The 14,892-nt window shown below is 39.3% G+C and overlaps 1 long non-coding RNA gene across 1 annotated transcript in view; it reads right to left on the bottom strand.

Moving 5' to 3' along the window:
- The window catches only part of LOC106916237 (uncharacterized), a 54,546-nt gene extending 40,432 nt beyond the window's left edge, over window positions 1-14,114 (bottom strand). Inside the window, exon 1 of the long non-coding RNA XR_001417942.2 lies at window positions 13,555-14,114. This is a non-coding gene — a long non-coding RNA (uncharacterized LOC106916237). The remainder of the gene's footprint in view (window positions 1-13,554) is intronic.
- Between the last annotated feature and the right edge of the window lie 778 nt (window positions 14,115-14,892).

Raw genomic sequence — 14,892 nt, 5'->3', positions numbered from 1 at the left:
TTGGCTAAACAACAAATTAGGAAAACAAACCTAAACACTGAGCTGCGTCTATAGTTGGGAAACTAAATGCAAGGTTAGTTTGACTGATTGTATAAAGTCTGGAAAGCAGCCTGAAAGCTGCAGTATCCAACATTTATATAAAAAAATAAATATGTACACCAGTACACAAGATGATTGACAGCGCAAAGACCGCCACCCCCGGCTCTGATTGGTTGTTTCTGATTAGCACAAGGAGAAGGCATAGAACCTTGATTTTTTTTTTTTCCACAGATTATCTGTGCCATACTGCAGCAGCATTGTGTTTTATTTGGGAGTATCACTGTACACCACATGATTATTTTGAAGCAACAATTATCCTCTCCTTTGTATTTGTCACATGAAATCCAAGTAAAACACAAAAACCTTGTGGTTGTAGCGTGACAAAATGTAACAAAAAAATAAAAGGTAGATAAATCATTTTACAAAGCATAACAATCCAACCTGTCATATTGTGAAAGCGTTAAGTTTTATCTTCATATGACCTCACAAAGAAGACAAAACTTCTCTCTCTTTTTCTATAAACCCCCATTTACATTAAACTTCCATTTGTCTCTTTCTAAACTTTGCTGCTCAGAAGTGGCACGTGACAAAACAGTAAGTTAATTGGTGGCAACCGGCAGACTCTTCCGAGTGCTCCTCTTCCTGTCTAATTTCACAGGTCCTCCAACAGGTGTAGCTGTCACAGTCACAGGATCAATATAAGGGGGCTTGGAAAACAGCCCGTTCGCTCCTCTTCGAGCGGTTTGTGTGTGCACACGCATGCATGTGCTTCTTTGTCTGCACAATTGTATATATAGAAAGTGTTAATTGAGTTGTGATTGCCATTGTGTTCCTCGTCGGGGGGATGAACGAGACCTCCCGCCGACACCGCCTCACCCTTCCCATGTCAGTGTGAGTGTACCTGTGACACGTCGAGCTGACAGACGTTTCATTTCCTTCTCACTTGATAATTACTGTAATACAAATTCAATTAAAAGTAAAGCAGCTCTAAAAGGCAAAAGGAATTAAAATCGGAATGAAAACAGAGATCTGAGAATGCATATTTTTTACGGATGTGTGCAAAAGGTAAAGGCACATTTGCGATGAATGCATAGATTTTTTTTTTGTCAGACTCAGAATTCTTTATTTGAAAACTTCTTTGTTAATATCTGATTCTGATACCTTGCTTGTTTATCGTTTTTAAGATGTTTAATTAACACAAATAGCCACTTAGCAAAGATGCCACAGCAGAAAGTCTGAATTGAAGATTAACAAACATCAGATTAACAAACATCTTATAATAGAAGCACTCTCCTTAGATTGGTTTACCATGGATAAGTTCCAATGCTGTGAAAAGGTATTTGCCCTCTTGTTTTTCTTATTCAATGTTGTCACACGCACATATTCCAGATCAACGTCAAACTTTTAAATGAAAGATAAAAAAAACGTATGTAAAAAAGTAATCAGCGTGTTGCTAAATCATGAAATCAAAGTCCTCAGAGTGGTGGATGTTACCACCTAGTCAGAAGTACACCATCTGTTTCAGCTTACTTTAGTCTAAAGCAATTCAAACTGAAAATCTTTTTATCAGTGAGATACAACTCTATGTTATATTATTAGCTTACAGTTTCACAAGAGACTGATGTTTGATCCTGCGTTGCTCAGTCAAATAACATCTGTGTTCCTATGTGGAGTTACGTTGTTTGAGTATATCTGAAAAATTCACCACGCCTTAACAGTCCACTCTAGCTCCACCAAGAACTGAGTAAACCTTTAGATTTTGAGTAGGTTGTACAGCTGAGTAAAATATGTTTTTTCTTGTGTTTTCCAGGTCTGGTTGTTGTTGTTTGAAAACGATCCCGGTGGACCCACGATTAGCCGATCTGCCAAAGAAGATGACGAGGTGGATTAATACAGCAGAAATCTGAATAGCTTGTTAGTTTTCAACTACATTGAATATTTATTTATTTTGATATGAGCTCTTTTTACTGCAGGTGAAAATTGCAAATAAGAGCTTTCCAGAACTGAGGTCTTAGGGTGCATTCACACCAGCCCTGTTTAGTCCACTTTAACCAAACTCTAATTTGTTTGCATTGGAAGCCTGATTCACTTTGGTAGGTGTGATTGCACAAACTCTGATGGAGACCACAAAAGGAAACTCTGGTCTGCCTACAAACCTAGGTCTCTGATTAAAGTGAACTCTGGTACCGTTTCAATGCATCCTAAAGCAGAAAGCAGACTGTAGCGCAGGGCATTCTGGGTAAATAGAACGAAAACAAATGTGGGAGTCTAGCACTAACAGGAAAAATGGATTATGCTCTTTTACCAAAGACAAAAGAGAAAATTTATAACCGCTAAAATCTGATGCTACTCCATTGTTGTCTACACTTTGTGAAGGAAGATGCGCTCAGTTTCTTCTTCAGAGGTTTTCCTGTCTGTGCAACTACTGATGCTGCACCAAGAACTACTGAGGCGCTGCACCAGTAGTTTTTGGTGTAGCGCCTCCACAGGCGAGGAGGATGTGACCGTTTTTTCATTTAGTTTGTATCGTTTGACACAGCACAGTGTGAAAGTGAACTGCAACAACTGGTAATAAATGTTGCAATTTTGGTCCCAAATCAAAAAACAAAAAAAATCTACTGCATACATCGAAGGGTGTAAAGACACCCTTAGATAGCCCTTTGTCTACTCTAGAACCTGCCCGACAACATGACATAGGCTAAAAGATCTCAAAAGCCAACTGATATTAAAGACTAACACTTACTCCGCAAGATCAGAAATTTCTTCAGGCTCTCAATACTGCAAGAACAACAAAGTGCTCTTCTGTTCTTGTTCTCGACTGTTACACGTGCAGCAGCAGGACAGATCTCTGAGACTTCCCAGTAGTTCTGCACTTAGGTTTTTGTGAAGCATGTTCTGCCCAGAGAACAGATGTTCTTGTTCTTTCCACCTCAGGAAACAGATGTCCCTGATTTTGCAGAGTGTCTATTGGCCTTGAGTTTTTCCAGAAAAGGTGAGATACAAAATCAGCGACATCTACCAGTATGGAAAGTGTTGCAAAGCCAATGCTCATGTTCTGGGACTCCACTGAACCATAATGAGAGCCATTCTCAACAAACCATTGATGACGAACTTTGCAGTTGTTCGGTTTGGGATGCAATTACTTTTTTTGCGTAGGCCCAGGTTGGTTTGAAGTTCCTCTTGTTATCTTTGTGAGATATGAAAATTAGTTTGATGATCTGAAACATCAAAGTATGGCCAAAAAAAAAAAAGAAAAAAAGAAAAAAATTGGGTTGGGGTATATTTTTTGTTACACTGTAAAAGAAGTTGTGAAACAGAATCACAAACAATGAGTAAAAACATTAAATGAACTCCATTCCTCTGTATTTCATTTTTATACTTCTGTCTATTAAACTCAATTACTTCCTGTGTGAACTTGGCCTTGATGAAAAAGAGTCCCATAATTTTGTTCTGAAGAAGAAAAAAAAAACATGAACAAAAAAAACATTGCAACATGCCCATTTTTTGGAGGAAGAAACTTTTAATACCCACAGCTCTTAATGACGGCACTGCAATTAGAGTGGCTGCATTTTTGCTCTAGCCGCGAGTCAAAGGAAAACAAATAAAGCAGCTCGATTTAGAAACCTTATTAGACTTTGAGTCCCTGAGCAATTAAAGTATTACAGCTGAAGTGCTTCTGTGAACCCAGCGATGGAAAGCATTTATAGGTGGTCTCTACTTTACTGGTGGTCTGTTACTGTTGCTTTTTTTTTTTTGCTCCTTTATTTGTGGCATTCAGCTTTGCAGACGCTCAAGTGTTTATATGTAAGTACGCTGTGAAAAGGTATTGGACAATGAAAGCTCTTGAAATTACAGTGTCTTTCAAGGGCAAATTACACACATACAAACTTTTACGGCCTGTGCTCGCTATTCATGCGCCGGTTTATGGCAAAATATTACCGTGCGCGTCACAGATTTACACAAACTGTAATTATTTAGGGCCTAATTCCAGCAGGAGAAGAAAAAAAATGATTAAAATGAAACGCATCTCGTCTATTTTATCATTCATTCTTTAATCTTCTCACTGCAGCATTTGCCCCACGCAGTGTCTAAATTGGCTTGGCTGTGATGATGCCCTTTGCAACGCAATCTCTCCAATTTGATGCCTTATCAAATTACTAACCCAGAGGAAATTAATGGTATCATCTATGTCAAGGCATTGATGTAGTTTCACTTAGCCTGAAACACTGAGGTCCTAATTGAAAGATTAGATTCCTTTAGATTTTCTATCCATCTTTGCACTAATTACAATTGAAGAGGAAAAGCGGCTGCCCCACATGTCAATTTAACAAATAAAACCAGGTAAAGATTAGAGTGGGGGAAAAAAAAAAAGATGTTTCACTCACGCAAAAAAAAAAAAAAAAAAATTCAATAACACATTAATGTAATTGGCTGTAATTGGAGTAGAAGTGCTCTGCAGACAGGCAGAATTTCATTTTCTTAGATATATTTTACTTTAATGAGTTGTAATACATATCTGGACTGCAAACATTGACTGAAACCCGCAGTGCCACTAGGGGGGGTGGTGATGCTTTATGCGCTGCTGGTGAGCACATGGCTTGCTCCAAAAGTACATTCAAGAGTTGTTTCTCATTCACACACACAAGATGCAGACAGAGGGGAGGTGTCTAGGAGAAAAAATGAGGGAAAAAATGCACAAAAAAAAAAAAAAAAATTTGGATCACATGACTGCCTGAGTTGATGCTGCAGCAGCCAGTCTGCCTCGTTTAACACCGGTGTGTAGTCTCACCCTCAGCCTGTTAATACCATAATCCCCCCACTGCGATGACCTTCGCCTCCCCAGACCACTTCCGACACCTCCAGTTCGGCCACCTCTACCCTTACCCTTCTTCTTCTCGATCACCCAGCGAGTCCCCTCCACCACAACCACCACCATAATTGACTAATGACCCCATATCAATATTTGACTGTGGTCACAGGCTTTCAGTACTGTTGTAATTTAAAGTGGATTAGTGTTCGCCTCAGCACGTTTCTTTTGGCAGCCAGCCAGTGGGACGAGCTTTTGATAACAGGTTCCTTCTTGCGTGAGTGTGTGTTTCCAGAGTATGTGTCTGTGTGGCTGGGAGTGCATGCCTGTCTTGATGTGAACTAAATAAGCTGCCCATTGCCCCACGGGACTTAGAGACACCAAAGCAACTAAAAAAAAATGCTGCAGTGTTTCCTGATGAGAAGATGGGAAAGCATACACACACACATTTGTGGTCACAGGGTGACTAACTAACTGCCTGAGCCTGTTCCTGAGAAATGTCCCAGCCCAGTTTTGGTTGCTCTCTGACAATGACACATGAAGGCTACAGTTAATACTTGCAAAAAAACTAAAAATAAAAAAAATGGAAGACTGATATAAGAATGCTGGCAGATCATCAAAACACAAACTCGGGATTTTTTGTGATTTATCAATTTTTACTTTCTGCACGTAATGCTAGCTATAATCAAACTGAATACAATGGCCTCAAAACTATTCATACTCCATGTATTTCATCTGAATTGTGTGCGGTGACCAACACCGAGTAGCTTACAATTGTGTAAAAAGCATTATTATTTTCATATTTTATTACAAATAAATCTAAATTGATATACCAGCTACAATCAGTACAACCAGTTGTGTTCAGAAGACACCTAATTACAAAAGAGTTGGGGAATCTGCTGACTGGACAACTATTAGCCAGGGAATCCACTAATCTGGTTATGGCGGAAGAGTGGCAAGAGAAAAAGCAATTGCGGAAGGAAGGCCAAGAGGAGGTTTTGCAGTTTCCTTAAGGTCAAGTTGGGGGCGATGTGGAAGAAGATGTTCCACTCAGATAAGACAATTTAAGCCTTTTGGACTATATGCAAAACCCTAATCGTGGAGAAATAATACCAATGCTAAACAAGGTGTTGACAACATCATGATGTGGGGATGCTTTTCTTCAGCAGGGACAAATAAGCTGGTCAAATGGGAAGATAGATGGAGCTAAATACAGAAAATTTTAGAAAGAAAACCAGGTAGAGGCTGCAAAATATAGCAAGAGCTACAATAGACTGGGTTTCAAACTTGAGTCCTCGAGGGTCAGTGTCCTGCAACTTTTGGACCCGTCAAAATGATTCAATCATCTAGTTATGCACTTACATTCTACAGAGTCCTGCCAAAGACCAAATTACGTCATCCAGGTGTGTTGACACAGAGAAACAGTTAAACGTTGAAAGACAGCTGGACAACTGTGGCTTAGATAAAAGAATGTTAATGTGTTAGAATGGTCCAGTCAAAGTTCAGGACCAAATCCAATGAATAATCCGTGCCAAGACTTGAAAGCTGATGTTCACGGACGTTGTGTGTCAAATCTAAATGAACCTTGGCTGCTTTGTGAAGAAAAACCGTCAAAGAAATTCATGTGCAAAGCTGAGACCAAAAAGGCTGGTAGCTGAAGCAGCAATAAAAGGTGATTATGCAGAGTATTGATTTGCAAAACAATTTGACAACCATGTATCAGTTTACTTTCACACAATTAAAAAACTTTTTATTGGTCTGTCACAGAACTTCTTAATATAGTACACTGAAAAAATACGTGAAAAAATGTGAGAAGTGAAACTGAAGATTCATTCAAGCCTCTCAAGTTATGTTAATGAGAGCAAATTTTAACTGAATTCTTACTTGATTTATCTATCTTCGCTCTATTAAGATTTATGGACTCCTCTCCTCCTGTTTTATGTCTGCGTTGCTGGTCCAGACTTGTCAGGATACACCGTCTGCCTCTCTGCTGCACTAAACAAACCATCCAGCTGAACTATGGCAGTGCGGAGACACACAGACAAGACAAACAGAGCGAGTAAAAAAAAAAAAGAAAAAGACTTTGAATCTTACTTTGTACCCTGCGCGGGTGCTTTCTGCATGCAGAGCACGCGGGCGGTGTTTATCTTGCTTGCCGGTGGAATGTTTGTGTAACCGAACCTTACGCTGATCGAGTTCAAATCACGGGAAGGATAATTAAAAACATGTTGATCCCTTCAGTCACGGCGAAAGGGGGCAGATTTATTAATGATACTCTTGCGGCAGTGGTGGACTGCGTGCTGCAACTGAAGAGATGGCGACATTGCTGGAAATCATTGGTTAGATTGTCGTTTACCTGCAGGCCCGTGCCGGCATGAGTGGTCTTTCATGTAAATGAATTTGTCTAGAGAATGAGAGAAACGAGAGACAGAGGGAGGAGTGTGAGATTGAATTAATAGCTTCAGGTCATGTGGGGGTACAGGGGGATAATGATTTCTTCATGGACATAGAGTCAAATGGCCCGAGCATCTTGTTCTGTTCTTTGAAGGAAGAATGAATGAAAGGGTGAAACAATACATGGAACAGGGGCATTTGCTGAATATGTAAATGTATATGCTTTTACGACACAGTCTACATGCCAATAACACTTCCAAATGACCCACTTTGCATTTACGCAATGCAAATTTTCCCAACACGCCGTAAGATCTCATTGAGTTGTGTGCCCATATGCTGAACATAATTTCCTTACAATATTGAAATATTTTGACATGCCGAGGTGAAAATCAGTTGTTTCCGCACTATTTTTCCGTCTGTCCAGTCAAGGTTTAGCTTAGTCAAATGCCTGTTCTGCTTCCAAAACAAGATATGCCCCTCAAGCATTAACTGTAAAGCTCCCTCAGACAAAGATCCAGGTGTTTCAGAGGCTGCGTCAAAACCTGGAGGTCAATGCCTTTGCGCGTTGTTTTGTGAAGTGAGCCTCCTTGGACACGTGAACATAAAAAGACATACCTCCAAATTCCAACAGCCCATGCCGAAAGAGCCCCATGGGGGTCTAGAAGCAATGGAGAGGAGGGTCCTCGTCCAGGGTCTAATGATGGGAACAGTACCGAGGTGAATCCGTCTTTTTGTTCATTGTGGATAAAGGGGACTTTTGAGAGGCAGAGTGCGTTTTTGTTCAAGGGAGGGCCATCGAAAGCTGCAGGCCATGCTTGTTCTGAGCTGTGTTGTTTTGGTACGTGGGGGGTGCAGGAGTTTGGACACGGACAGGGGACAGAGTTACTTGCTCCAGGGAGAGAAATATGCTGCTGCAAGAATGTTGGAAGCAGGACAGCGTATCATCTGTCTGAGAGAGAGAAAGAAGTGGGAGAGAGTAAGATGGGGCAATAGAAAGAAACAGATGGACCGCGGGTAGAAAGTGAGACAGAGAAGGAAAGGTGTGAAGGTGCTTTATGGGGTACTTAGTGGCTCATGTATCCAGGCTACTGTCATCTCAAGACATCCATTGTGACATCTGCGGCTGAATAATTTTGATTTTTACCTCTGAGATTATCCGGAAATGTTTCAATTTTTAACTACTAAAATAACTGAGTAAGTGACTCTACATCTCTGTGACAAGCACTTGCTATTCAGCATGACCGAGAGATTGCTTCAGGCAGCCGGCAGTGAACTCTCCATGCTCTCTGACCTGTCTGACCCGTCCAACAGTTCCACTTCCACAGAGCAGCTCTGATTGATGGGCCTTCAGGAACTCGAGATTGCTCCCTGTGTCCTGGGTAGAGGGTGAACAGGAATTTGGCCATTTCTACCTGACACCTAATCATTGGAAAAGATCTGAAGGAGACTGTGGTTCATTGTTGTCCTCTGAGCCAATACAGTGATTTTAAAAGAGTCTCAGATGTATCTACCAGTTTGTTTTTGTAATTCATTTGATTTGTTTTTTTTTTTTATGTGGTTTGGATTTCAAGAAGCCTATCTCATCTGAAACTACTGCTTGAGAAAGATTGGCAAGTCCACACTTTTTATAGCCATGTGCAAGTTTCTGGCTTAATTCTGGCTGTATGTCAAACCACTCTTCCTGGCTGAACCTGGCTCTTTTTCATGCCATGGACCCAACCATTAAATATATTCCATCTATTATCCACAAGGTGGATGTCAAGACTTTAGGGAGGCCATTTAAGAAGCGTAATGTAAATCATTCAAAACTAAATCTGATGCGTCTTTGGATCTCTGTCTCATTGGCAATCCCAACTCTGTCCAAGTTCCAACGTCTTACCCAGTATTTATCATCTAATAAAAATAATTTAGTAACGAAGGTCAAGAACAATTCAGAAACTGATGGAAAACTGGAGTCACACTCCACTATGATGCAAGCTTTACATCCCTGTGGCCTGATATGGCAGCAAATAAAAATTGAGCCCTCCGCCACCAAAAGATCAGCGTGTTCAATGTTCATTTGCAGCTATGGCAACCCAAATGGCTAACCCTAACCCTAACCCTAACCCTTCTGGAGAAAAGTCTTCTTGTCAGACAAGCTAACAATCAAGTTGAAGAATACTGGATCAACATCATAGAGAGGATAGAGTGCTTTGAACAAACTCTACAAAACTGGTTTTGAAGTGAGTTAATGGTAAACTTGTAAATTACCTCGACCGTTTAGCTTAAAAGCTGGTTCCCTGGCAGGAAACCAAGCAGTATAACTAAACTCTGCCAATTCTGCCAAACAGAGCAAACAAATATTCATCCAGAATGAAGGTAGGTCCATGTTGATAACTACAAAAAGTATCTGCCTTCTCAAAAGTCTTTATAAGACATTTAGCGCAATAATAATTGTTGTGAATGTTTATATTAAGGCCTGTAAGGGTATTTTTTACACTGGGTGAATTAGAGAACATGTACAATTTATGGGCTTTCCATACAAATCCCATAAATTATTATATTTACGTCAATGATGAGCTTATGTACATGACTGACCTCAACTGTTTTCTAGTATTTCATACAATTATGAAGCAATTTGTAAGAGTTTATTGTGGAAATCAAGAAGTAAACTAGATGACTTATTTCACCATCATATGTTTAACATTGCACCTGCACTAGATGAAAGACATGAGAGCCTTGCACTGGTGTAGCTGTTAAATGACCCTGTGAGGATTTTTCTTTGGTCTTTTAACTTTTCAATTGATTGTCAAGCCCCTAAGCTCTTAAAGCATCTATTAATTTGTAAAGGAGCACTGGTCTCTTCCACAGCTCATTGTAATTGATGAGATCACATGGCTTTTTCAAACGGCAGAGCCAGACAGGTCCCTTAGAAGTAAGCGGTGAGATGCCCGTAAAGCCGTCTGTCCTGTCAAAACAAGTTCTAATGTGTTTAAAAATAGGTTACACATGCTGTGGGACATGTACATAGTGAACAAGATGTTCTGGAAGACTTTGCTTTAGGGTTAAAAAATGAGCTTAATCCATGTTTGAACATTTCGTAACATTAATATCTCTAAAATGCGTCTCTCCTCATCTTACAAGGAAGCATATCATGGTTTAATGTAATGTTGCACAGCCAATTAACACATCGATGCTCAGTCAGCCACAGAGCTCGGAGGTCTGAAGTCTTGGTCTGTATTGCGTGAGGCTCAGTAAGACAAAAGCTGAGGTAGTCCCGCAGAAAATCTGTCTACAGTGATCCATCGTTTTTCGCAGGGGTTGCGTTCCGAAAATAACCCTCGATAAGTGAAATCTGCGAAGTAGTTACCTTTAGTTTTTATAATTATTGTATAGCATAATTAAATACTCTACATTGAATCCAAAGAACAAAACCTGCTTTCAGGTCAGTGGATGTGCGTGTTCATCAATTGGGCCTTAATGTGATCCGGAGTCATGTCATTAAAGCCATCTTCTCCAACCTGCCCCGCAAGATTCACAGCTGTATCTACGGCAGAGCCACAGTTTTTTCCAGCAAGCATTCAAAGTTTTCAGCTTTCATCTCCTGAATGGCAAATCTGTATTAATTATGTTTAAATACCGTAACGTTATTGGCACACAGGTAGAGAAGGAGCTCGGAGACTGTTTAGCCAATCAGGACGCAGAACAAAATGCACTGTGAAAAAAAAAGTGGGAGAAACAGCGAGACTGCGAAAGGTGAACCGCATTATAGTGAGAGATCACTGTATTGTGCTTATAAGTCAGTCAGAAAAAACAGAAACGTCATTATATAATAGGCCTATTGTACAGAGTACAGGCTTCTTGAAGTCATTGGTGATCATTTTAATACTCTGATGCGTTTATGCTGGGTAAATCTTCCTTCAAAGGACATAACAATGCACACAGTCAACTGTAAAAGGCAAATTAACGGTAATAATAGCTTTGATTTGAGCGCTAATTGCCGTAATCCATAAAGCATCCTCCCAGATGACATCATGTGAAGGCTATCAAGAATCCGAGATGCATGAAAGAGATTCAGAAAGAGCTAATAACCTCTGACAAACTATATAAAATGATTGAATGACTTCCCCGTAGACGAAGCTGCTGTGTGGATAAGCTTGGACATGCAGGAATGTTGAGTATTTGGTTCTACACTGAAACATACATATAGCTTTTCAAAAACACAACTCTCCTGTTCTCACTTGCATGACCCTCTGTTAACATGGCCATGAGTTACATTACAGGGGTCGCCTCAAAAATGATTTGAATTCATCTCCCCCCCCCCCAACCTATGATTATTTATCACATGTAAAATAGGCTGGGACACGGTGATGTATGTTATCGGCAGTGACAATGATAAGCAGGACAATAATTACACAAAGCCCAGCTCATCCATCACAGTCACTTATCACTTAAACAATCAGGCATTAAACAGACAAAGGCGTGGAGACGAGAGGAAAGATGCAGGACTGGGATTGTTGCCCCGTACCTCTGTCAAAGCAAATCCAGCCCTGTTGCTTTTACACACACTGTGTCATGGGGGCTTTTGGTGGGTCACTGTGTAGTGCTTCCACAGATGTGAAGGAATTATGCTCCAGTTTCAAGAGATAATCCATGAGAAAGAAATGCACTCATTGACTAGGGTTTTTATCTGATGAAAAGTCATGGGAACAAATCAAATAAGTGTGACTTAAAGAGAAAAAATAGGAAGTTTCTAAACTGCCCCTCCCAGAAAAACAAAAAACAAAAATCATTCTACCAGATAAGGCGTAAACTTCCAACAAGGCAACGGTTCTTTCTAACACCACAGAAAGAAAAAAAAGTTCCATTATATATTGAAACCAGTTGAAAGTCCTTTAAATGAGATGGTTGAGAAAATTCAGACTGACCCATATTTGCAAAGAGTAGTGCAACCCATTGCCTCCCTAAGATCTCTATTTAGTTTCAGGTCTGTTTAATGGCCAATCAGAGACAGTACCGCCGTGGTTACTGAACCAGCTTTTGGTACCTTTGAGTGGACAGGTGTCAGGTCTTATTTGAAAAAAGTAGAAGGACTCATGAAGTTCTCTAAAACATCCTGGTTGAAGGCTAAGTTGACTGTGTACTTCAGAAAACCCAGTAGTCCAACTTTTTCTACAATTTACTATTTTTCCTAGATGTACCTATAAAATTCAAACGTACAATAAAATAGATCTTTCTTGCAAAATTTGGAATTAAGTCTTACAAATTTTTAAGTAATACACATTTATTTCCAATGAGCGACAAATTATGACTTTCTTTGTTAAAAATCCAGATTATTTAGTCTTTGAGTGTGACGATAACAACTAGTCAGTCAAGAGGCAAAACCAAAAGTGGACTTCTGCTGCTCTAATCAGAAAAAAATGTAAGTACTTAGGTGTTACATAAGTATAAGCTTCAGATTTTTAAGCTATTCCATTGTTCTATTGGGTTTTGTTTTACTAAGATTATCATTGACATGGGAAAAGATTACTGGAGGGAGAGAATAGAATATGTAGGGTTTATATATCAACTGGTAGGAAATGAAGGCAATGCAAAGATGCTATAAAAGAGTTCACTTAAATCATTATATCATTTTTTTGATTTATCTGCATTTCTTTTACATCAGACAGATGTAAAAGGCAAGACGTTAAGTTTTCAGCAAGGACTTCAAACAGGAAGCTTATTGATGGTGCAGAGTCACTGAGTATCTTTATAAATAATTATCAGTTTCTGTGTAAACAGCTGTTCAACATCAACACAAAAGTTTAATAAAACAGCTTTTTCCATAAATTGTAAAAATGGTTTTGAGCTTGGAGATTATTTCAGATGGGAGCGACTGTGGTCTCACTCTGACCATTCAAGCTCGGCACCCAATAATTTGGATTTATATTAAACAAATATACCAGGAGAAACTTTTTTACAATAGGTTAGATATTAACTGATTATAACATTTGAACGGAAACTTTTTATATAAATTGTGACTAGCCCTTTATTTTGACGAGACAAAACTTGAAATTCATTCCAATAAAGCTACTACAACCTAAAAGTAAATGCTAAAATGTCTCACCCGCTTCCTGATTCACTTTTATCAAAATGACCCTATACTAATTGGATTTTTACTTTATGCATGTACTTTTTGGTTCCTGTGTGTATGCGGTGGATTGCCTCGACATGTCACTGATCATGAACTTGAACCCCAAAGCCCACGGCCACAGAGCGGAGATAGAAACTGGAGACTGCACAGCTTGAGCGACAGAAAGAGTGAGCTTCCCCAGCAGCAAGAGGTCAGAGGTTACCTAAATACTCAGAGAGCCCCCTGGGCTGGGTTGATCCACTCTGGGGTAATGAGGTTGACACCTCCTGGGACTTGTAACCCTTCAACCCCGGACCATCGATATATTGGCCTGTTGGGAGAAAAGAGGACATTTATCCAAAGAGGCAACCAGAACTGCAGTAAGGCAGAGACACAAAGTATCTGACCTTTTGTCCAGCACCGTGAAATGTAAGACTAAACACCATCGGCTTAACGTATCATTTACAGTAGAAAGCCGAGAGACTGAATGACCTAATGGAGGGAATATGGTAAAAAAAAAAACTGCAGAAAAAAAAGAGAGTGAAGAGCAAACATCTGCTTCATTCAAGTAAAAAAAATAAATAAAATAAATGCACTTTACAGCAGAGTTTTATTCCCTTGTTTATTGCTGAAGGATTGTGAATAAGTTTCCTTTGAACATGATGGATCATTAAAGTAATGGTGTACTGTGGTTTTGTTCTTTTTCTGCTTAGATGTTTCTTCTTTTTAATACAAATTTCTATCTGTGTCTTTGTCTCTCCTGAGAGCCGCTTTTGCTCTACTTACCAGGAAACACTTTCTAGATATGCAAATGTATTGAAACAAGAAAGAGTGAAAAAAGTGAGTATGTGTGCGTGGGAGAGAGAGGGAGGCATACTGTTGGATTTGTTTTAACACTGGCAAATCAGGGACAACTATGTGTCTCAAGGCAACATGTGTGTCTCTGAGAACATACATGACATTTTTGGGGGGGATTTGTGTGCATTCTTGCATTAAATCTGAACTGGTAAATTTAGTTTGTAGGGTTTTTCAGTAGGTTTAAGCTGCAACTTTACTCATTTTTCTACGTTAAACTACAATATGTGTTTAATCTTTAATAAAATTTCAGTCTGCATTTTATACAGGAAACATAATAAAACCAATAGTTAATGCAACAATTTACAAATGTATTTATGAACCATTTAATTTTTTTTCTAATGTCTAAAATAGAACATCACAAAGTTGTGCATGATTACAAGTAGAAAAATAAGGACATATCTTATACATTTAACAATAAACAGTAATTCAATAGTGTGAATTTTTGTATTGCAATATTCCATATATAATCCTGAAAAGACTACCCAAAGGTTAAAGATCTGGTGGTGGCAGAATTATGCCAAAAAGGGAAACTTTATTTGGGGACTAAAAAAAACAGACTGTTTGGACTTGAGGGGTAAATGGATAGAGTGAAATTCAGGACAAAGAAAATTTTTTGGAAGTTACAAAGAACTATATTCAAATATATTTATGTGTTAAAAAGGCCTAGTCAAACTCCAGCTGAGAATCTGCGGGGTGACTTAAA

The sequence above is a fragment of the Poecilia mexicana genome, unplaced genomic scaffold (genome assembly GCF_051168715.1).
Source record: "Poecilia mexicana isolate PSO_F unplaced genomic scaffold, ASM5116871v1 scaffold_21, whole genome shotgun sequence".
In the NCBI taxonomy this organism is placed as follows: Eukaryota; Metazoa; Chordata; class Actinopteri; order Cyprinodontiformes; family Poeciliidae; genus Poecilia; species Poecilia mexicana.
The sequence above is the reverse complement of the archived record's forward strand: the minus strand, read 5'-3'. Positions and strand labels throughout refer to the sequence as shown.